Below are 24,674 nucleotides of genomic sequence, written 5' to 3'. Positions count from 1 at the left end.
TCTGCAAACTATCCCAATTCAGATAAAAAGACACTTAAATGGCAAGGGTGTTTTTCTGTGAGCTTCTTGCCCATTCAGGAGCATCTTCTAGTTTGGAGACCATCTGCTTGGAAGTATAAAATGAAATGAAGGCAGAAGATTGTTTTTCTCTTTAAAAAATAGGCTGATTTGCACTGACTTCACAGCACACATGATGTTACATGGTCATCACAAAACTAATGAATTCTGGGCTGTTCTGTTCTGGTTCTTACCATGGTGGTTGTGAGAGTGCTGTATTTGAGCACCTTTCTGCAGAGCAGGGGTTGGCAACCTTTCAGAAGTGCTGTGCCGAGTCTTCATTTAGTCACTCTAATTCAAGGTTTTGCGTGCCAGTAATGCATTTTAACATTTTTAGAAGGTCTCTTTCTATAAGTCTATAATATATAACTAAACTATTGTTGTATGTAAAGTAAATAAGGGTTTTAAAATGTTTAAGAAGCTTCATTTAAAATTAAATTAAAATGCAGAGTCCCCGGGACCAGTGACCAGGGCCTGGGCTGTGTGAGTGCCACTGAAAATCAGCTCGAGTGCTGCCTTTGGCACGCGTGCCATAGGTTCCCTACCCCTGCTGTAGAGCATTAAGTGGCTTGACTAACATTTGTTACATGTGACTCATTTTTTCCTCTCATCTTTTCCCCAGGGGGAAAATTAGTATAATGCTTTATTTTGTTGAGTTTGTTTTAAAATTATATAAACACTGTGCTGTTTGTGTAATAATAATGATATATGGAGATATACCTATCTCCTAGAACTGGAAGGGACCCTGAAAAGTCATCGAGTCCAGCCCCCTGCCTTCACTAGCAGGGCCAAGTACTGGTTTTGCCCTAGATCTCTAAGTGGCCCCCTCAAGGATTGACCTCACAACTCTGGGTTTAGCAGGCCAATGCTCAAACCACTGAGCTGTCCCTCCCCCCCTCCAAGGCTGAAGAAATGTGCCTTGTATTTGGAACAAAAGGTGGTGAGGTTTGCAGTGTCTTCTTAGTTCCTCTGAGAGTACATCTCCCAGTCGTATGTCTGATGTATCCCTGTGTCTCTACAGAGGGTCGAATGGGCTGGTGCTTAGAGGGTTCCATACATGAAAGGTTTGACAGGTCTAAAATCAGCATTCTCTAAGCCAGCCAACAATCTAATGCTAAAGTGACATTAAGAACGAAAGGAAGGTATTGTAGACAAATGTATTGGGCCAAATCCTGAGGTTGGTTCTTACTCTAGTCAAACTCCCACTAAATGAAATTCTGTGAAAATAAATGAATATAAACTCACTTAGGACTGGAAGATTTGCAGTATTGCCAACAGTCATGATTTTATCGGCAGTCTCGTGATATTTGGAGTTTTTCTTCAGGCCCCACCTTCTGGAGGTAAGTGATTACTGAGGATCAGAGTTGCATTAAAAATAAAAAGTAAGTTTCTAGCCCTCGTGGTTGTGGAGTGAAGCGTGGAAATGTGTCCCGAGGACATCTGGAAGGTTCTAAAATCTGAAGGCAAAGGAAAAGAACCCAACGTTTATTATTATTTAAAATCTCATGATTTTTGGGAGGCTCAATTCATGACATTTGAATGCTTGGGTTTGGGCTGGGATTTCCAGAGGAACCTCAAGCAGGTAGGAATCCAGCTCCCTCTGGTTTTCCAACCTAACTCCTGTTGGCTCATTCTCAAAGAGGCCTAGGCCCATTAACTACAGTTTACAAAGCCTATATAAGGACCAACAAGAGTGGCATCATAGTCCCAAAGGAGAATATTCTTTTTTATTTAAACTGCAGCCTTTACACAGACGTCCTTCCTAGTCTAGGCCAGTAAAATTGCCCTTTTCTAAATGGATGTTTTAATCTTGCAAAAGATATTTCTCCTCCACCCCCACTAATCAAGTTTGTATTTAATTTGTAATGCTTCATCTACCCACATAAATTAACTCTAGGACATTAAATTGGCCATACTGGGTCAGACCAAAGGTCCATCTAGCCCAGTATCCTGTCTTCCGACAGTGGCCAGTGCCATGTGCCCCAAAGGGAATGAACAGAAGATGGTAATCACCATCCCCTCTCGCCCATTCCCAGCATCTGGCAAACAGAGGCTAGGGACACTTCAGAGCACAGTTTTGCATCCCTGCCCATTCTGGCTAATAGCCATTGATGGACCTATCCTCCATGAATTTATCTAGTTCTTTTTTTAACCCAGTTATAGTCTTGGCCTTCACAACATCCTCTGGCAAAGAGTTCCACAGGTTGACTGTGTGTTGTGTGAAGAACTGTAGAAGATAGATACAATTGTGAATCACCCTTTTGAAGTCTACTTGACAGTTCTAGCCACAATTTCTTCAATTAAAAATGAACAGGGCCCTTGTGTCATGGCATGTCATAGGAAAAGTCATGGGGTGCTCATGGAAATATAGTCTTTTTTTTTTTTTTTTAAAGCCAAGTGTCATGGACATTGTTTCATCCCTGAATAACATTTATTTCTTTGTTTCACTGTAAGTAACCGGGCTTGTGGTGTGCTAAATAGGAAGACTGGAACATAAGTAGTTGATATTCAAGGGTCAAAGTTTGGAAATTCAACCTATCATTCCAAAGAAGCTTCCTCTTCCCTAGAAGGAATTAAAGCCCACACTACAAATTCCTTAGCCTTGTCCTTCCCTGCAATGTTATGGCTGAGCTTCTGCTCTCTATTAGCCTCCCATGAAACCCTGGGTTTGACTTGGCTGCTCTCAGGGTTCTCAGTGAAATTGGTCCATCTCTTTACCTCATATCCACCCACACGCAAAAATTCCTCAGTGTCATAAGTCAGGGATACTGTTTAAAAACCATGTAATTCATGGAATCCATGACTTCCCCCGCTTCCCCCCCATGAAAATATGCAAACTTGGAAATGGAGGCAAAAAGCAAATGTTTACAAACTTTCGGTTCTGAAGCTTCCCAACAGGATGAAATCTGCAAAGAAATAGACAGTGCAAGGCTACTAGGGCCTTTCATAATTAAAATCAAGATCTTCCGCTAGGGCCTGATCCAAGGCTCATCAAGGTCAATGGAGAGATTCGTCTCTAGCACTTTGACTTTGTCAGTTTCTAAGGCTCAGTCCTGCAAGGTGCTGAACAATCTTATCCCCGCTGCCATCAAAAGGAGTCGAGAGCACTCGACACCTTGCCGAATTGAGCCCTTTAAAGGGCTTTGGGTCAGTCCCCCCTAGGGAAGAGCAGAGAATGTGGTCCTACCTAGGTGACATAACTGAATTGCTGCTAATGATTCTTATACTGGCAGCTAGATGCCATGGTGGTAGACGGGTATGATGGGCCAGACTTTCAAAAAAGCTCAGCTTATTTAGGCACTTAAAGAAGGACTCCAGTTTTCACAAGTGCTCAGCCTGGTGGGTGCTGGGATCTTTTTAAAATCTAGCCAGGAAGGTCATGGTGGGGGCTGCTGAGGCCTGAGTACTTCAGAAAATCTGCCCCATATTCAGGTGCCTAAATGGGAGCTCAGCTCCTTTGAAAATCTTTCCCCAATTCTGGGTGCTGAGCGCTCAATTCGGCAAGGTGTCGAGTGCTCTTGACTCCTTTTGATGGCAGCGGGGATAAGATTGTTCAGCACCTTGCAGGATTGAGCCTTAGAAACTGACGAAGTCAAAGTGCTAGAGGGTTAATGCAAAGACAGCTTTTCCCCTGATGGAGCAGCTCTTGCATTTCGCTTAAGTGGCAAACAGAGCTGCTCACTGAAGAACATTGTTTGAATTTACAGTGATCATTGACCACCCCTGAAAGCCTTCCTCTGAAGCTGTCATGAATGAAATGCACCAAAACTGGCTATCGACTCATCTGAAAAATGTGCGTCCTGCTTCAGAGCATGAAGGCCCATTCCTCCACCCCTAAAGAGAACAGCTGTGATGTTTAGACGCAGGGTATGAACATTCAGCCCATTTTGGTGATTACAGGCCAGACAGGAAATTTAGATTTAGATTTGGATCCTGAACCCCACCAGAGTTTGGGGATGCTTGCTCTCAGGATTTGGTTTGTCTAAACATTGAAAAATGTTTCGAAGTGAAATAAGCAGCCAAAATGAATGTAAAGGCATTGAACATATATATTGGTCAAGATGCAAATGATCCTGTCATTCAGGAACCCTGGTATTCCCCAATATGCAACAATTATCTTTCTGAAATATTACCTATCCCACAGCCAATGGGATTTGGTTTCCCTGCCTATGGATTGGACACAAGGAATCTAAAACTAAAACAAAAATACATAGACAAAACCCCCTGCATTTCCTTTGCAAAATCTGGCTGCACATGTTGCTAATTCTTTTCATGTTAATCTACACTTACAACCCGATAACAAGTCTGAGCTTTCTTCTAACCAGGGTTGATTAAAGTTGGAAGATTTCTTCCCAACAGGAGAACCTATTTAGCTCTCATGCAGCAAACATGATTTTGTGCTTTTCTTAAATTATTTTTTATTTCAGGAATTCTTTATTTTTTATTATGAATAAACTAGTTTTAAATCAATTTCAACAGCTGGAAATAATTTTCCTGTTACTGACTCCTCACTCTGTCACAGAGCGGGAGGCTTTCTATTAGCATAAACATAACTGAAAGCTCTGGAATTTGCATTAATGTACTTTTAACAAGTTGACAGTCTTTTGGCACGCGTTCCTGAGATCTGAGAAGCCTGGAGAAAAAAAAGACTGTATTATACCTTACACTGGCTGGATTGTAGAAAGCTGTCAGGTAAAACCTCTGGTTTCTTTTCCTACTATAGAAACATGGGACAAAATATCCACTCGTAAGCAGGTGCATATAGCTAACAGTTTTGTAAAGTCTCTGCTGCTGGCCTTCTAGCCCAAACAGAACATGCTTACAACTCAAGAGTAAATTGTTTATTATTTATTTATTTATCTATCAGATATGGATCATAAACCGTGCTGGAGGCAGTAAAATGTGAAATATTCTTAAAAAATTTTGATGAGCTTTTGTAAAATTATATTTCGGTCTCTGTGGCATAGGGCCTTTTAACGGTGACCCAAAAACTGTTAAATAAATTGGCAGATATATGCTTAATAAGGGCCTGATCCTGCAAACACACAGGCTGGGATTTTAAAAAGAGCTCAGTGTTGCAGCATTGGCAACCCCAAGCATTGAAAGTCATGGGTTAGTCCATGACACAGATCATGAGACTGGCTTGAAAATTCTCTTTCATTTATTTATTTTTGTAAATGTCGGGTTCTTCTGGTTTGCCTTTCCGTTTCTGAGCCCGTAGAAGGCACTCAGGTCACATTTTCAAGCTTTTCTCCACAGCCATAAGGGCTAGCTAGAGATTTACTTTTCTATTAAATAGAAGCAGTGATTCTCACCAAATTACATGGCTATCATAGCAATGCCTTGAAGGAACAAAGATCAGGAACTTGGCATCGGTGGTGTTGGCCTAACTCTGTTCCCTCGGAAATCAGTGTGGAAACAGGACAGTGCTGAGTCTTTTTTTTGCAAATCCCACCCTGACTGTACCCATGTGAGCAATTTTACTCACACAAGTAGTCCCATTGTAATCAATGGAATCATTCATGTAAGTAAGGTCACATACTTGCCCGAAGTTTACTTGACTGGACTCTAAGATTCCTGAGCCAACAAGTAAATTTTATGCAGACAAAGCCCCGTGACTTTCAGGAACTCTGTGCACGTGCAGGGGCCCATCCACATACAGCCAGTAGCTGGATCGGGACCAAAGATCCCAAATCTCGGAGACAATAGTGAACTTATGGGGCTCGGTCCAGAGAGTGGATCCGTATTCTCAGCCCCTTTATCCCCCATGGAGTCCTGCCTGCAGATCAGTATGCAGGATTGGGTCCTATGTGTAGACCTAAATTAATAAATACATTTTGCAACAATTTATTTGGTTTATTAGCCGTTTAAAAAATGTGCTTATACAAGATTTGTAGTTTCATTTTCAATTTTATATATATACATTGAAAAATGGTTCAAAGTGAAATAAGCAGCCAAAATGAATGTAAAGGCATTGGATATATATATTGGTCAGGATGCAAATAATCCTGTCATTCAGGAACTCTGGTATTCCCCAATACGCAACAATTATGCAATAATATAATAATTTTTTTGTTAAAAATAGATATGCGGAGGAATATAGCTAGCCCCTAAATCAGGCCCATTTTACAATTGTCAACTGTTAGGGGGAAAATTCTATGAATCCTCGATATCTAAGGCCTGGTCTATCCTTAAAATTTAGCTTGACATAGCTATGTTGCTTGGAAAAATCCACTTCCCTGCACGATATAGCTGTGCTGGGTTAACCCCCAGTGTAGATGCAGTTAGGTTGACGGAAGAATTCTTCTGTTGACCTCACTACTGTCACCTGGGGAGGTGGCATTCCTGCACTGGTAGAAAAACTTCTTCCGTTGGTGTAGATTGTATATACAGTGCAGGGTTATGTCAGCGTAGCTATGACTCTATATGGTGACTGGTATTGTACCCATAGTGTAGATAATGCTTAAGTTATTCCGTTAAGCTATTATTTTAATAGATACTGTTTATCTAGGCCCTACATAAAGTCAATAATTTGTGCTCTAGTGCTCATTCTGCTGGCTGCACAGCAACGAACACAAATTGTTTCCATAGAATACAAAAGCAGTAAACAGAAAGAACTGGAAGAAAAGAGCTTCTCCACTTAATGGAGTTAAGATTGCCATGCAGAGAGAGAGTGCGAGAGAAGCTTCACAGTTCCTGTAGCCAGGCAAGAAAGACCAGGCTTAGGAGTACCTGGTAAAGCAGCTGCCAGTGGACTACAAAAGCCACAGCATTTTAGTACTTCAGGCATAGCTGCTGAGGTAGTTTTCTTAGAGAGTGGGGAGTCCAAATTGGTGCCCAGATGCCAGGCTATAGGACCATTAGGTGGTTTCCCTCTGTTGGGACTGAAGTGACAGACTTCACATGATTGTGCTGTCTGATAGATTCATAGACTTTAAGGTCCAAAGGTAACATTGTGATCATCTAGTCCAGGGGTTCTCAGAACAAATTTTTTGGTGGCCTAAGAGTGCGGCCAGCAACTCTTGCTGGTGGCTGCTCTGGCAATTTTTCCAAGCCTGAGTTCCGCTGCCCCGGGGCTGACGCCTGAAGTTCACTGTCAGAACGCTGTGGCTGAAGCTGGGGGGAGGGGAGCTGAAGCCCGGATCCTGCCTCTGGAACCCCTCCACCCCAGGAAGGTTAGTCAGGAGCTCACTGGCCACTGGAGGAGTCAAAAGTTCCTCTCCCATCTAGCACACACCAGCCCCACGTGTCTGCAGAGTTGCTGCTCGGAGCCCCCGGGAGGCAGTGTGGTGCAGGGCACAAATCCCTGGCTGGCAGTGCCATCAAACACCAAGGGAGTGCATCCAGGAGCCACAAATGGGTGCTGCAGGCAGGGGGCACTGATAGCCAGCCCTCCATCTCTGCCCAGGAGGCTATTGTGACCGCAGAAAAATCCCCTGGTGGCTGCATGTGAGAAACAGTGATCTAGTCTGGCCTTCTGCACATTGTAGGCCACTGAGCCTCACCCACCGACTCCTGTAATAGACCCTTAGCCTCTGGCTGAGTTACTGAAGTCTTCAAATCATGGTTTAAAGACTTCAAGTTACAGAGACTCCACCATTTACATTAGCTTAAACCTGCAAGTGATTCATTCCCCATGCTGCAGAGGAAGGTGAACCCCCCCCAGGGTCTCTGCCAATCTGACCTGGGAGGAAATTCCTTCCCAACCCCAAATACAGTGAGCAGTTAGACCCTGAGCATTTGGGCAAGATCCATCAGCCAGGCACCTAGGAAAGAATTCTCTGTAGAACTCAGAGCCCTCCCCCTCTAGCCCAAAGCCTGAATTGTCTGTGTCTCTTTCCTAGCCTACAGAATGCTGGTGAAGGCAAAAGGCAGACTGCCTGGGACTGTTTGGATCAGGTCTCTCCAGTACTCTGTGGCTCAGTAATGGATAGCACTTGGGATGCCACTGGGATTCTGGAGGAGAAGAAAACTCCATACAGTAAGAAAGAGGAAATTCCCTGGTTCGGAAGATGGGTGGTTAGGAGGGTATTGCTCTGTGTATCATACGCACATTAAGCCACTGCATTGTAATAATGATAATAGACACCTCTTTTACAGCGGGAAATGAATTCTGCAGCACCTTTGGGGAAACTTTGCCATTTATTCCCAGTATGGAAAGGGTTAAGATGCTGGAGCCCTTCAGGATCCCCACATTTAGCCCAACCTCCTCCCTCTCCTCTTTCCTTTGCTTGAGGCTGCTGGTGTGTTCTCTCACCCACCTTCATTCTATCTTCCTTCTTTTCTGCAGCACCGCAGGACTGGTTGAAATGCCATGAGACCGGCATGAGGGGAAGTAGAAAAGACGATTGTCTCCTGGAAGTCTCCTTGGCTTCATTCCCTACAACCTTGTTTTCTCATTTCTTAAAGTTGGAGTGAATTTCAACATCTAGAAACCTGACTCTCAAGGGAAAACATTGTGGGGCATAGCATCTCTCTGTGTGCTATTCCAGCATTCATATTGCTACCTGCAGCACTGCCAATGTACTCAGTTGTGACCTGCAGTACCCCTGCTGCTCTAATCCTGCGGCACGCAGCCAGTTTTAAAATAATGTTGGAGTTTATGTGAGGGAATTGAGGCCATCATTTACCAAACATAGGGGGAGGTGATATCAAAGTTGACTACAGGAGGAGTCATTGGGGTTCCCCAGGTTCTTCATATGGGGATAGCAAATTTCACTTCAGACAGCAATCCCTCTTGGGACTGGCCATTTGTTTCTTGTCAAGGACTGGAGGGATGACATGGAAAACTCGGCTAGCCCTGTTTCTTGTAACTTTGCTCATTATGATATTTACTGAGCAGCAACACACTTAGCATTGTGCAAACAGACATGAAGATTTTCTCACTGCCTGAAGGACCATGCAATCTAGAAAAAATGCAAACTAAACTGTTCAGACAACATACACCGGGTGCTGCTCAGAGTCTGAAGTGCAATTTTAAAGACTTTGTGGAAGTATGTTTTTAAGGAGGAGTTTCTAACAGGAAAGGGTAGCACAAGCATGTGGGGTGATGTGGAGATGATGTTATGGGCCTACATATGGTACCCAAGCTTGGTGGAGAGTGGAAGAAGATGAAGGCAGCAGGTAAGGGGGATGCTTGAGATAGGAAGAAATGAGAGCAGAAATGGAGATGGGGTAAATTTGTGCAAGGCCTTGAAAGTGGAGATGTGAATCTTAACCTTGGTGAGGAAGGCAAGGAAAAGCTAATGGAAGGATACAATGAGGGGAACACAGTGGGGCAGAAACTACTTTAGTAATAGGAATTTGGGTAGACTGGGGGGGAGTGAGGTGAGATATGTTGGAGACCCCAGAGGTGGGGGTGGGGTTGCAGAATAACCAAAGGCAAGGATATAGCAACAGCAGGGATGGAGAGGAATTGATTAATTGTTTTAGAAAGGTTGATGTTGGTGAGGAACTGGTAAGGTTTGCTGAGGTTAGAGCCTGAGTCCTAGGGATATACTTGAAGCTGAAAAAGAGCCTGTGTGTGGGTGAGGATGAAAGTGATGGAGTTGGGATTATGGACATGAGAGACCAAATCTAGATCAGTGTGTGGCCTCCATCATCTCCTGTGGTTCCCAGCCTGCTGGACCCCAGTGGTTTCAAAGCACAGTGCTTCTGAGAGAGCCAGCTACTGATAAACAGTGGTTAAATGTATATGCAGCTGGTGCAGTTCTGATCCCAGAGTGGACTGAGCTGGGAAAGGAGAGTACTGATAAAGAGGCAGCCCAATTGCTCTGTGCATGGGAAGCTTAGATGCAGTAGGGGAGTCAGACTGACATTAGAGTCCCTGTAAAGAAGGTTCTAGAATGAGTCTGGCAGTTGGAGAACGAGTGAACCGGTCAGGGAGTCAGCTCACCAGGCTAGGCTGTGAAGGGGCAAAGGCTCAAATCCCTGGTAGGTCAGAGATTTTTAATGTTTTCTTTCCTGTCCTCTAGGCCAATCCCTTTGAATCATGCTGGCCCAGCAATTCCCCTGACCATGGGAACGAGACAGGTAAGAGGATAGCTGCACAGCAGGAGCCAAAGCAACAGCACCTGCACAGGGAAACTTGTGGACAGCGAGACGAAGCAGTGGCTTTCTTACCGTATTTCCCAAGGGCCTCACCCTGCAGACCCAAGCACTTCCATCACCAGCATCACAGGGAACCTTGGCGTGCATGAGCGTTTGCAGTGTTGGGCCCTAACTCCAGTTGAGGGGAGAGGGGAGGCCTTTGCAGGGACGGAAAGGGGAGAGTAGGAGGGGGAAAGGGAAGGGTGTTTTGGTTTAGAGATACCATCCACAGCGCTGATTCACTGGGCTAATCGGGTCTCAGTGTTGTTTTTCCCCTGGTATCTGCTCTGGGCGTCTGTCACTGTTTTTGAGAATTTATCTTTCTCATCAGAACTTGGGTTTTTTCTTTCTTCATTCAGTGCCTGAAGGAGGAAAACATTAAAAAACGGTGTCCTTTTCTCAAAGCTGTGTTTGCTAGGCCTAAGCCAGGATAAACTGCCACTTTATTCACATGGTGTGTGAGGCCCTGAGTCATATGGGGGCTTTGTGAGGCCTGGCTGATCAGTGTTATCTAGACAGTGTCTTTGATTAATGTTTTTTTGTCAGAGTTTTCAGTTACAGGTCCCCTATCCCAAAAGCAGTACGATGGGTCCTGGCAATTGCTCCCTGGTCTCTTTCCTGTGTCACACTTCCTGTCGTAAATGATACTACTATGCAGTAAGGTGTCAGCTACTGTGAAATGGTTGTCTTGGGTCACTGAGGACCGGGAACTAGTATAGTGAGCCTTTCTTTTCTAGGTCATCCTATTCCAATCAGAGCTAGGGTACAGTATGTTTGACTGAAACTGGTGGTTCCTCTGAGAATGATTTTGGGAAGCTCTTTTTCCAGTTCCCAGTGGGTAAGTGTCCGCACCTCCAAATAACCCTGTCCCAAGTGGTGCTAATTATGGCTCCCTTGCTGACATTCTTATCAGAGTAGGGGCTAGGACTAAATGGACTATGGAGTCCAAACTGCCCTTTCACCCTTGTAATTCCACCATCTTGGATTGAGGCACATTCACGAGGTGTGAACTGGAGGTAGTTTATGACTCAGCGACCTCTTTGGTGTGCCAAACCTCCATGCTTTGCTGCAGTGGGAAAGGAGCTTAGGTTTTAGAGTTTATTGGATGCCAATTTGTGTGCTGTGAGTAATTTTCAGTAAGATATGCAAAGGAGGCTGTTTGATGGGTGTGAAACTTCTCATAAAGGGTGCAGAGCTGTGCAAAGCTCCATTGGCTGAATCTCTCTGTAAACATCATCCGTGTTAATTCCATCCTGGATTTTTACACACAGTTTCCTGTCTTTATATTTTGATTTTATGCAGGGGAGATGTTTAACTACATGAATGAACAAGAAATATTTGCATGATAAGTTAAATAACAATAATAAACCCCTCTTAATATTTGTATTACAGTAGTGCCTAAAGGCTCTCAATTATACTGGGGCTCCATTGTGCTAGGCACTATGGAGACACCTAGTCAGAGACAGTCCCTGCTCCGAATAGCTTTGTAGACAAGCCAGACAAATTTCAGGAGGGGAGAAAGAGGCACAGATTGATGACGTGACTTCCCCTAAGGTCAGATAGCAAGCTGGTAGTAGAGCCAGAAATAGAATCCAGGTTATCTGGCACCCAGTCAAGCCATTAAACCATACTGACTCCCAAAGATGAAGAGGTTTAATGATAAATAAAAGAACCTGCATAACCCTCAAGAGGCATGTAATAATAATGCTGTGGTCCTGTCTTTGCTCCCTCTCCCCTGCAATATTTTAACCTTCCTTCTTTATGACATGTCTGAACTTAGACTGCAAGCTCTTCATGGGGAGGATGTCATTCTTCTTGTCAGTAAAGCACTATTGCACAATTGTGATACTATATAATAAGGAGCAGAAGCTGATACCTATTTCCAGAGGCCTTTGGGATTTGGGCACCCTATAAATAAAAATGTTTATTGTTTTAAGTCATCGTATAATTCAAAGTATGTTCTTAAGGATAAGTTTGTTGGTTTATAGCTATATATCATTCAGTATTTTTGGGTAAGTGAGTTAATCATACCGGTATGTTGTCAATGAAAAGAGCATTGTTTAAGTGTTCCCACATACTTAAGTACTTTGAAGTACTTTACTGATGCTTTAAATACCTTTGATATTTAATTCTTTTTATCTGCAGGCACATTTTCAAAATAATTTTTTGAAACTATCACATCCCTCCAATGGTCCTGGATTCTGGTTGGCCCCCAAAGCCCACTCCTCCTCTTGGGAACTTCTGGCCCTCAGTTCCATCGGCCAGGGATTTCTTTTTGTTGGCTCTGTTGTTGCACCAGCCACAGAGGGTGATGGTGTCCCCCACCCCGCTTCACTTCTGATTGGTCCCTGTAACCAGTTGCAGGAAGACTGGCAGTCTGGCCCAGCAAAGGGGTATGTGTGTGTGTTTGGGGGTAGGGAGGAGAAGAACTGGGAGGAGGAAGGGCAGGACAGAGAAAGGCAAGCAGAGACACACCTTTCAGTGTCCTGCATTGAGAACACAAGACCAGTAGCTGTGTCCCCTGCAGCGTGGAATAGGAAAACAGCCACCATCCACTGGTTTTGCTCCAGTGCTGAACAGACTTCTGGGAAATTGGGACCTAAGCAATTGCTTAATCTGCTTCTGCCTAGCACCACTGCTGGTGGTTGTCATTGATGGTACTTCCCATTTCATTTGCTGTTGAGTTGTAAATCATTTCTGGGTGTTCTTTAATCCTGGAATATTTCTTCAGTCAATAATGGAGTCTGAAAATAAAGACAATCTCCATTTGCAGATTGTAGTGAGAGCTCCAAAGCACGATTCTTGCTTGGCAGATAATTCTTCTTGAAGTCTTTAAACCATGATTTGAGGACTTTGGTAACTCAGCCAGAGGCTAGGGGCCTATTCAAGGAGTGGGTGGTAGGTTCTGTGGCCTGCAATGTGCAGGAAGTCAGACTAGATGACCATGATGGTCCCTTCTGGCCTTAAAGTCTCTGAGATATCAGTGAAGATTATGGGAAAACAATTTGTGGACAATATAAGACACCATCAAATTTCACCAAACATTGCAGGTAAATAATTATATATTATTAATTAACTATGGTTCATTTAATTTTTTGTTAGTTATATTTTCCCCTTGTTGAAAATATTTATTATTTCTACAAGTACTGTTTTGATGTGTTTTCTGGCCAAAAAAGGCCACAAATACCGTATTTATTCTAATTCAGTTAGTAAAACATACACACAAGCAGTACTTGTAGTATGTTTTATATGTGACTTTAGCATTTGTTTTCCTTTTGCATGGGATCAGAATAATAATTAAAAATTAATATATGCACCGTAGTGCTCAATAAAATAGTTATTTGTTTTGTAGAGAAACAGTGGAGAAAAATATTTGAAGACGACGCACAAAAGGAAGGATTTTGGAGGCGAGCAAGCTGGTGATGACTTGTTTTACAGTGTCTGAGGATATGCCAAAGTACAAGGCTCTCTGTTTGGGTACTTTTCTGCACTAGGGTCCAAAGAAAAAATAGATAAGCTAATTCTCAATTTTGTTGTTAGTAATATGCTGCCCCTGTTGATTGTTGAAGCTTTTACATTTTACTTAATGGAATTATTCCCAAGGCCACTGTTATGTGTACAGAAACATTAAGAAATAGATTAGTGGGACAGTACAGCATGGTTCTTGAAAGACTTTAAAACAAACTGGCATCCGTGCCTTATGTTTTCACAACTGCAGATGTGTGGACATATCAAGCGAGATGCTACCTGGGTGTTACCTGTCACTGGATTGACTCAGCTAACCTAACAAGAGGGTCAGTAGTCTTAGGTTTCTAACACTTTGTTGGAACACATCCATTGAACAAGATCATTTCTCTAGCAACTGAGAAGCCACACGTAGTTCGATCTGGCCTCAACAAAAATAACATGGTCACAGACAATGGTAGCAATTTTGTTAAAGCCCTCACGCTGTTTTCGCTACCTGGAGTGCTGGAGGGTGATGCTAGCAAACAAGTGGACATGCCCAGATTCTGATATATATAGCCATGTGACTACTGAAGTTCTGTCAAGCGATACTGATGACTGAATATTTTACTTGCTGTCAACGTGACCTGCTTTTTGCACACACTGGACTGGTAGCAACTATCAATGCTTGTAGGGCTCTTGCCAAGAATTCTTAATATAAGCATCTTTTCAGATGTATGCTGGGTAAGTGCTTTCCTTAAGAAATGCTGCACACCAAAGTTCAGAGAGTGCTGAGATTGTGAATGACACACTTGGAAAAACAATCCCCAAACCTGCCTTTACACAATGGAATTCAGCGTTTGATTGCTTTCACCACATTTACGACATGCATGGTAGGTTTAATATTGTGATGGAGTGGCTTCAGCTGCCAAAACTCACCAACACAGAGCTGGAATTCTGAGGTGAGTGGCTGAAGGTGATGTCCCAGTTTCAACTGCACTTTACAGACTTCCAGTGGAAGAGAACATAGTCTTCTTAAGGTACAGTTCTGTCTACTGTGCTTGTGCAGAAATCCAGGCTTGACTTGTTTTCCCCAAAGTACAGTTCTTGATTGATAGATAATTTGAAGAAGTGACTTAGAAAATGATTTGGGCATATTTTGATTTTTGATGCAGCTGTGAGTAGCAGAAGTACAAAGTCATTCATCGTTATTTCAGTGTCATAGACCCATTTTTTAAGTTGCATTGGCTACAGAATCAGGATTATAGAAAAACTGCAGAGGAACTTTTTTTTTATAAAAGATCTGATTTATTGTGACACCTGACCAAAACTTATAGAACAAGTTAAATACCCAAAGCTGCCACTAATCTCTATGGCTTGGATGATCAGGGAACACCTCCATCTGCCTCCATCTTGAGGATTGTTGGGATGCAATACCTTAGTGATCCATCACATGAATTGAATCAACTGAAAAGATATCCATCAATTGCTAAGCTTTTTATCAAATTTAATACCACGCTGCCAAGCTCTGCTCCTCTGGAAAGACTATTCAGTAGCGCTGGGCATATCCTTTTGCCAAGAAGGAACCGTCTTCAGGATGATATGTTCAAGATTATGCTGCAATTGAAGAAAAATTTCTATTTCATGGAATGATGCTGTCTGTACAAAATATTGTAATAAATATATATAAAATGGAAGGGAGCTGTATTAATTTATTTACATTTATAAGAGAGATTTTTGTTATTTCATGTTTATTTGTGTATATGAATAAAATTTCATTGGTCCTCTCTTTCTTTCTCTTCTACTATGTGCTTATATTATTTAAGTAGTTGTCCATATATTGACCAGACAGTTGATTTGGGAGTTGAAAGTACGTGACCTAGTACTTATGCTTTCGCTTGAAAATACATGCATACTGTTTCCACAGCATATTTATTTGTGCTTACAAGTACTTCTGTAATGGTGTTCTTGGCCTTTGCACTTAAGTCCTTTTTATCAGTACTTATGGCAACACAAGATAAAGATATGGATCAAGGAGGCAAAGTACTGACCTGGATTCGGCTATGGTTCAGTGTTTAGCTTGGAGAGAGAATCTGGATCCATTTTCAGTGGTACTGAAGTGTTGAGACTCAGATTTCTGCCATCTTGAATATTGGAAATCTCATGAGATCATCTTGAGAATTCTGCTATATTGGGATGAAATCTCATGATTTCTGTTTGGGATGTGGTCACACTGGAAAATAATCCCTTACTGGTTTTGGATCCACGCACCAAATTTGTAGAGGTGGGTTTAAATCTGGGATTCAAGTCCAAATCCCTTAATCTCTAAAACTCAAAGGGCTTGGATTCAACCCTAATATCATAGGGCCAGATTGTTATACCTATACTTACTCATGTTGGAGTAGCACCTTAGTCTAGGAGTGATCCAATTGCCCTCAATAGTACGATCCCTGGAGTAAGGCACTACTCAGCATAAATAAGGGGGTTAGAATCTGACCTATGGTGTTTTTATTGTTATTAAATGGACTCCTTCCCGGGGTCTAGGTCACTTGTGGCATTGGGGCCAATCTGTTATATTCTAGGAGTAAAGATTTCTGTAATTGTAGTGTTAGTCTTTCTGAGTGAGATTTTCAGAAGCACTCAACATTTGCCTAATTCTGCTGCTTCTGAAATCAATAGTGGTTTACTCTTGAGTTCAATCCTCTCTTTTGTGAGCAGTCAAAGAGGTAATGAGCAGAATAAGGGTGACTGACAGATGTGAGTGAGGCTGCATGAGGGATGTGTAGTTGGTGATCAAGACAGCTTGGATATTCCTCAGCAGAAACTTTCATTGATAGTACCACTGGGAAACTAATCAATATATCACTCTGGTACCATGAAGCCTATCTGGATAAACTGAGGAGAAAATGGAATCTGTGTTTGCAGCTATTTCTCCTAATGGCATAGCTCGCAGAACATGTCTTCTTGAGAAGAGCCTCATATTGTTATGTGCTCACTAGGGCAGTTTGTCACCAGCCTGGATGCAAGAAGTTTTTGGTATATTCGGGATCCTGTTGAGAAACTTTTCCAGAGAGTGTGGGAGCATTTTGATGGGTTTAGAGGGAGTAGGAGATGTCAGCTGGAGGATGGGGAAGTGGAGATCAGGCCAGGGGAGATGCCTACTCATTGTCTCCTATCTAGCTCACAACGAACATGTACCATTCCTCTGATGACCCATTTCTTTTAAGCCTCCAAACCTGCATGATTCTTGTCCTTTCTCCCTGCAGCATCCCTCTTTCTCCTGAAAATAACCCCTGACCCATTTTCACAACTGTTAAAGGTGAACTGGGTACCCAAGGCCTGCAAACATAAATGTGAAGGACAGTATTGAGGATACCAAATCCTGGTCTCATGGGTCTGGTATGCTCCAAGGTATGGAGCTTCCCACCATAGCAGTGTGCCCAGCTCACCCAGGGAACCCTATACAGAGGCAGCTGGATCCAGAGTTCATCTGTAAGTTAATCAGGGAGGATCTGCCCAGAGTACTGAATGGGGCACACTGGCCAATTTATTTATTATAGTGAAACTAGGTCATAACCTTCATTTCAGTATAATCATCCAGGACTCCAGCATGTTTCCATGAAATTGGGGCAGCTGTTTCTCCTGATTATCAAAAGGTTCCAATGGTGAGGATCCTCCATGTAAACCATCCCATTTTCCAGAGGTGCAAATTGATACCATCTGCAAACAATGCTGCATTCAACAGCTCAGGAAGTGGCAAGCACACACTGTGTTCAAAAACAAGACAGGAAAACTCCAGTGAAACAGTGAATAGAAGCTAATCAGTAAGACAGAACTGGGTGTCTGAACATCTTGTGAAAGATAAGTCTGTGCTGCTAGATTCTTTTCAGTCTTTTTGGTGACTATGATAAGAAGGAGACAGTTGCTATGTCAGGGTTACTCGTGTTTTTAGAACAGTAAGTTCAGAAAAGACAAACATCTAAACTCCATTTCGGGAGAAACGTACCAGGCTTTGTGCTCAGATACCGGTTGGTTACTGGACACTGAGCATGTGTTGAAAGGCCCTAAGAAGAATTCACTGTAATAGCTTGCAATTCTTTATCTCCTTTTGTCCCAGTCAGTCTCAAAGCTCAGATCCAGATTTTCAAAAGAGCTCAGCATATTGAATTCTTCTGAAAATCTGTCCACTAATGTCAGACTGAATGATACTGAACACTTTTGAAAATCTAGCCTTCCTGGGAACCTGAGCTCTTTTGAAAATCTGACCCCAATTGTGGGCATGGAGTACTTAAAAATCTGGCTTCACACACTCTTTAGGCCGGATCAAGACAGGTGCAGAACACCTGCAACTCTATATTGAAATCCATGGGAGTTGGGCGTGCTCTGCACTGTCAGAATAAGGCCTTTTATATGGAGGAAATGCTTCATCCACTACTGAAATAGATCCACATTTTTGTGGGGGAAAGTTTAAAAAGGTTGGCTGACTAAGAGTGTATGTGACACAACTATTTAAGACACACAGTGAAGTAAAATTCCACATCCAACTTGAAAATACACAGAGACTTTAGCATGGCAGAATGTAATAATTATCCAAGTTGGAAATCATCCAAAGCAACAGGTAAATACTCCTGCTCTTGCAAAATGTGCTATGAGAGCTTTAATGGCTACAAACATTTAGGGCCTCTTCTTTTAAACCTCATCCTAAACACAGCGTCTCTTAACATTGTGCTGGTGGTTTGATTCAGCACTGACTCAGAAGGAAGATCATTCCCTACTGAATCACCAAAACCACTTTCTTTAGTTCCTGGGTTTTCCAGGGAAATCTCCCAATCTAATGACTAACCATGCTTTAGCTTGTGAGATCTGAATGAGATCCTAGCCTGATCCTGTGGCAGTGAACAGGCACTGAATGGTTAGAACAGTCCCCAGTTGACGGATGCTACATTTGTGAAAAGTGGATGTGAGACTTGTAATACAGTTGGAATGTCAGGGACTTGGGGAAGCTTATCTTCAGGAATTAGCTTAATTTTCTTCGAGTTTTGTGACAAAGCTAGAAAGGCCGAGGTATGGTCTGAATAAGCACCCAAAGACTGCAGGCTCATTGTGACATATATGAACTTCTTCAGCTGGAAGAGACTTCCCCGTATGATTTTTGCCTTCTATGTCTAGTGAGGATGGAAATATCACTGGAACTGTCTTTTGCCTGCACCCTGGAGACAGGGGAAAAATACGTTACAAAATTTCAAACCTCAGAAAAAGTTTGGTTCCTGCACAAGAAGATGGTCATCTATGTAGAACTTGATATCTACATGTTAACAAGGTGGTATGGCCTGCTCTCTCAGCATGCTAATGTGGTGCACTGTCTGATTTTGTTCTATGCTACCCAATATCATAGCATGCTAACTGCTATCTCCATTTTTCCTTCATTTTTTAATTTCACGGAGATCCAATTTAAGAGCCACAATATTGGTCTGTAATCATCTACTGAGCCACCTTCGAGGTCTAATCAAGTTGACCATTTGGAAGATGATAGAAAAATGACGTTCATGTTAATTTTGGGAAGAGGGATCCCAATAAGAGAAAGTGCGTGCATGTCTGCATGTGCACATATATGTTCAGTCTCAATTTTCCAATCCAGAAAGCAGTGAGAATGAAGAGGGAAACAACTTCAAACATAAGTTCTGGTGAGAGCCACACAATATTGTGATCTTCCATTCCCCAGGCTCAGGACTGGCTCCTAACAGACTTCCTATGACTGTAGGTAGAGCATGAGAAGAGTCAAATGCTTGTCTGCAGAGCAAAGGGGATTAATTCCCTAGAGCCACACTTCTTCCCAGAGAAGACTCTGCTTCATGAAATTGCAGCCTCATTCAGAGTCAGCTTATGCACCATGACTCCTAGTAACTGAGCAGGAACAGACATAGCCAGCAGTGGTTAGCACTGAACTGTGTGTTTAATTCTGCTAGTGTTCTGTGCTGAAATCGGTGTAGTTCTGACATCCAAGAGAGAGAGCTACTCTAGAACATATTGAAAACCAGCTTACTGGGTAGCTACAATAATCTATCTGCTTTGAGATCTTTTGGTGAGAGGTTCTATATAAAGTCATAGTGCAATTGCCATTATTTATCTGTCTGGGATGATCACTTTTAAATGTCCCCCTTGTCATCATCTAGCAGAGCTTTACACTAAAAACATAGTGGAGACAAGAAGGAGCTGAGGTCCCTCTGCAGTTCTAAGGAGTTGACTCACGGAATAAGCCCTCTTCTGACAAAACACTCTCCTCACCCTGATGTGTTTGCTAGTGGGATAATTCCTGAGAGATCATTCCTCCCTGACCCTAAATAGTCATCAGTTTAACCCTCAAGCAGTTAAGCATCTAATCCCATTTATACCCTGAGATACCAATTATTGTAACTAAAACACAAAAACTAGAGATGGGAAGGCCTAGTATTAGGTCCTCTAGTGCACGCTGCTGCAGGCTTGGGGGTTATTCGATTAGTTGGGAATCCAAGTCACTAGCATGGTTATTTATTTTGTTAATTTCTTAGTCTTGGACCAATGATATAAGCCTTTTTAGTATTTTGATGAGAGATCCTCCATTAGCAGCTGTTAAAGGGTCTAGTATTGGGCCCAAGGCATTAATTGTGTCATCCTGAAGCAGTGGGAAGAGTGACTAACATAGGAAAAACCATTCCTGAAAGCAATGGATACACATGAATTAGTACTCCCTTCTCTTGCTGCACTAAACCCTACTTTGGGTGCTACTGGGTTTGGAAGTGTGTGGATTGTGGGGATTTCCCAGATTTTACTGTGCCAGTTTAGCTACCTTTAAGAGTTATTTTTGGAAAACGATGTAGCCTTTGTAGCAAAGTCTTTGTGGGATCCATCATCTCACCAGAGTTTTTATTGTGTTCAACTGATGTGCTATGGAAATATAAATAATAGGCTTTGCCTGCAAACTTCCTCTTGGATGTTGTTTACTATAACCAGCATACCCCAAGTGGGAATGCATCTACTACAAGGATAGTCAAATATTTTTGTCAAGGTCCAAATTTCTTGGTCAAGGTATAGTCAAGGTCCAGACTCCAGAGAAACATATTTCACACCATAATAACAATAATAAGTAAATAAAAAGATTTTGTGGCCCATCTGAAAGCATCTGGCGCTCCAGATTTGGCCCACGGTCTGCCTATTGACTACCCCGATCTACTGTGTAGCTTGAATATACCTAGCGTGTCCCAGATGATATACACCTGCTGTGCAGCTGAACGCACTCTTCCATCCTCTGTTCTGGTTCATGCTGCCTCCCCAAACACTCATCTCGTCACAGCAACCCCTCTTCTTCCCCCCACCCCACCCCCATTCCAGCACTTACTGCCTATCCCTTTTTAAAGACTGTATCTTCCTGGCTTGTAAAAGGCAGCTTGCACCAGCAGGGGAAGTCCTGAAGCTCACCCAACCGCTGAACAGTGAAACTTTTTGTTGTCTCAAAGTCACGTTGACCTAACTGCTGCAGCGCAAGCGCACACACAGCATCTGCTGCTGTCGTCTCAGATGAGGGAGCTGCAGTCAAATATTAAAAAGGCAACAAGAGCATTAAATTATTCAGCAATGGAACATTGTCATCCTCCCCATAAAATTATTTTGACCTGTAGTTTTCTGCAGAGTCCATTGCTCTTAAATGTGCAATGAGAAAGGAAATTAAAAATTAATCTTTATTTCCATCTCAGAAGAAAACCTTAATTCTCTGCATTGAAATTATACTCATAATCCAGGGTAATAAATTATAGTTTTTAATTGCAGCTAGTCACAGCCAATCAAATGTGGATGTCTCTCTCTCACTCTCACTCTCTCTAACTTTGCTATGCAGAAGAACTCATGGAGTGCTGGAAAAAATTCATATACAAAGATCAGAGCTCCTAGCACCATCCAAGACAAGCTCAGGCCACCTTACAACAATAATATTTTAATGTTCTCTGGAGCCTTTTACCTGAGACACTTTGCAAACATTGATTTTAATTTTGCAACCAAAAATACTAAACTTAGTATTTTCCTCATTTTAAAGAGTTGGAAACTGAGGCATAACAGTGAGTATCTAGCTCAAGGTCACACAGTGAGTCAAAGCAGCAAAGAATCCTGTGGCACCTTATAGACTGACAGACGGTTTGGAGCATGAGTGGGTATCCGACGAAGTGGGTATTCACCCACGGAAGCTCATGCTCCAAAATGTCTGTTAGTCTATAGGGTGCCACAGGATTCTTTGCTGCTTTCACAGATCCAGACTAACATGGCTACCCCTCTGATACCTGACAGTTAGTCAAGTGGCAGAATGTGGAATAAAAACCCAGGAGTCCTGATTCCAATTCAGTTGCTCTTAACTACCTAATAACACTCCTTCCCAGAGCTGGGAATCATGACTCCCAGTTCCTTGTTCGGACCCCTAGATGGACTCTCTGGCCAGCCAAGGCTATCTTCCAAATAGCTTTCTATGATGTCACTTCAGGAAGAGCTGCTTTTTGAAGAAGAGGATGGCTATGTAAAGTTAAAATGACTGTTGTCATGTGTGTGTTCTACCCTGGAGAGATGGGATCTTCAGGGGTTGTACACGTGTGAAGAGAGGAGTCCAGGGTTAACTGCACACAGGGGCTTGCGGGACAGGAGATGGAGAGCTCCCCCATTCTGCCTCTAGGTATTCAAAGGAATTCATCTGCATCACATATGTCCTTGATCATTTTTCTTACTCTTCTTTGAACACCCTCTTGTGCTTGTCAGTGTCTTTCCAGTAATGTGGTGGCCAAAACTATCGCTAGGCCAACTCTTACGGCACTTGAAACCAAAAGATATACTGATGTGGGATTTTAACTGCCTGGAAGTCTGTTGGATAACAAATACAGCCTCTCAAGCATCATCAAAGAGGTTTTGAAGCTGTGTGGAAGACAATTTATGATCCAGAAAGTAGAGATTTCAATTAAAGAAGAAGCCGTCTTGGATCTAATTCTTTCCAACAGAAAACCACTAATGGAATTACAACAGTACTAGGGGAAACACATACACATACACCAATCAACCTGTCATAATCTCTAGGGGATTAAGGGAAATAGCCACCAAATTTGCTGAACTACTGACAATTCCTTTTGACATCATGGGCATCAGGAAGAGATGCCAGATGCTTGGAGAAAGGCAACTGTTGTACTGATTTTCAAAAAAGAAAGAAGAGTGATCCTGGAAATTACTATCCTAAAAGTCTAACTCTATACGTATATATTTTACCTAGCAAATAATAAAACAATGATTAAGAGTAAGGCCTGGTCTACACTACGCGTTTATACCAAATTTAGCAGCGTTAAACTGATTTAACCCTGCACCTGTCCACACAACGAAGCCCTTTATATCGATATAAAAGGCTCTTAAAACCGATTTCTGTACTCCTCCCCAACGAGGGGAGTAGCGCTGAAATCAGTATTGCCATGTCGGATTAGGGTTAGTGTGGCCACAATTTGACGGTTTTGGCCTCCGGGCGGTATCCCACAGTACACCATTGTGACCGCTCTGGAAAGCCATCTGAACTTGGATGCACTGGCCAGGTAGACAGGAAAAGCCCCACAAACTTTTGAATTTCATTTCCTGTTTGACCAGCGTGGAGAGCTCATCAGCGCAAGAGACCACATAGAGCTCATCAGCACAGGTAACAATGCAGTCTCCTGAGAATCGAAAAAGAGCTCCAGCATGGACTGCATGGGAGGTACTGGATCTGATCGCTATATAGGGAAAGGATTCAGTGCTAACAGAACTCCGTTCCAAGAGATGAAATGAAAAAACATTTGAAAAAATTTCCAAAGCTATGATGCAGAGAGGCCACACCACGGACTCAGTACAGTGCTGTGTGAAAGTTAAGGAGCTCAGACAAGCCTACCAGAAAACCAAAGAAGCAAACGGAAGGTCCGGGGCAGGGCCGAAAACATGCCGCTTCTACGCTGAGCTGCATGCAATTCTAGGGGGGTCCGCCACCACTACCCCACCCCTGTCCGTGGATTCCGAGGTGGGGGTGGTAATCTCAGCCACGCCTGAGGATTCTGCGGATGGGGAAGATGAGGAGGAGGAAGAGGAGGACGAGCTTGCAGAGAGCACACAGCCCTCCGTTCTCCCCAACAGCCAGGAGCTTTTTCTCACCCAGACGGAATTACCCTCCCAGCCCTCCCAAGCCACTAGCCCAGACATTGAAGCCATGGAAGCGACCTCTGGTGAGTGTACCTTTGTAAATATAAAACATGGTTTAAAAGCAAGCGTTTTTTAATGATTGATTTGCCCTGAGGACTTGGGATGCATTCGCGGCCAGTACAGTTATTGGAAAAGTTTGTTAACATGTCTGGGGATGGAGCGGAAATCCTCCAGGGACATCTCCATGAAGCGCTCCTGGAGGTACTCCAAAAGCCTTTGCAGAAGGTTTCTGGGCAAGGCAGCCTTATTCCGTCCACCATGGTAGGACACTTGACCACGCCATGCATGTAGCAAGTAATCTGGTATCACTGCATGACAAAGCCTAGCTGCGTATGGTCCCGGTGATTGCTGGCATTCAAGCAACATCCGTTCTTTATCTCGCTGTGTTATCCTCAGGAGAGTGATATCGTTCATGGTAACCTGGTTGAAATTCAGGAATTTAATTAAGGGGACAGAGATGGTTGGACTGTTTGCCTGTGGCTTAAAAGAAATCCTTCCCTGCATTTAGCCAAACGGGAGGGGGGATGATTGGCGCTGAGTTTTTTCGCGTTTGGCTAGCTGGGATCTTCCCTGCTACCAGCCACGGGGTCATGGGGAGGGTGGCTAGCAGCAATCTTCCATGATACCAGCCACGCGGTGGGGGAAGGGGTAAAGTGATAATCCCAGAGAACTGGATGGGGGCGGTTCTGGTGCTGCACGTTAACAGGAAAGAAGCAGCACTCAACGGGCTTTGCTTGCTATTTGGGAAAGGAGGGGGCTGGATATATGAAGGCTGCAGAAGCCGAAAGACAATGGCTTACCATGGGCGCATGCAAGCCGAATTCTGATGCCCGAACCTGCGTTTGTGATCTCTAACACCAAAGCTG

The sequence above is a fragment of the Chelonoidis abingdonii genome, chromosome 17, assembly GCF_003597395.2.
Source record: "Chelonoidis abingdonii isolate Lonesome George chromosome 17, CheloAbing_2.0, whole genome shotgun sequence".
In the NCBI taxonomy this organism is placed as follows: domain Eukaryota; kingdom Metazoa; phylum Chordata; order Testudines; family Testudinidae; genus Chelonoidis; species Chelonoidis abingdonii.
This window is presented reverse-complemented; position numbering follows the sequence as displayed.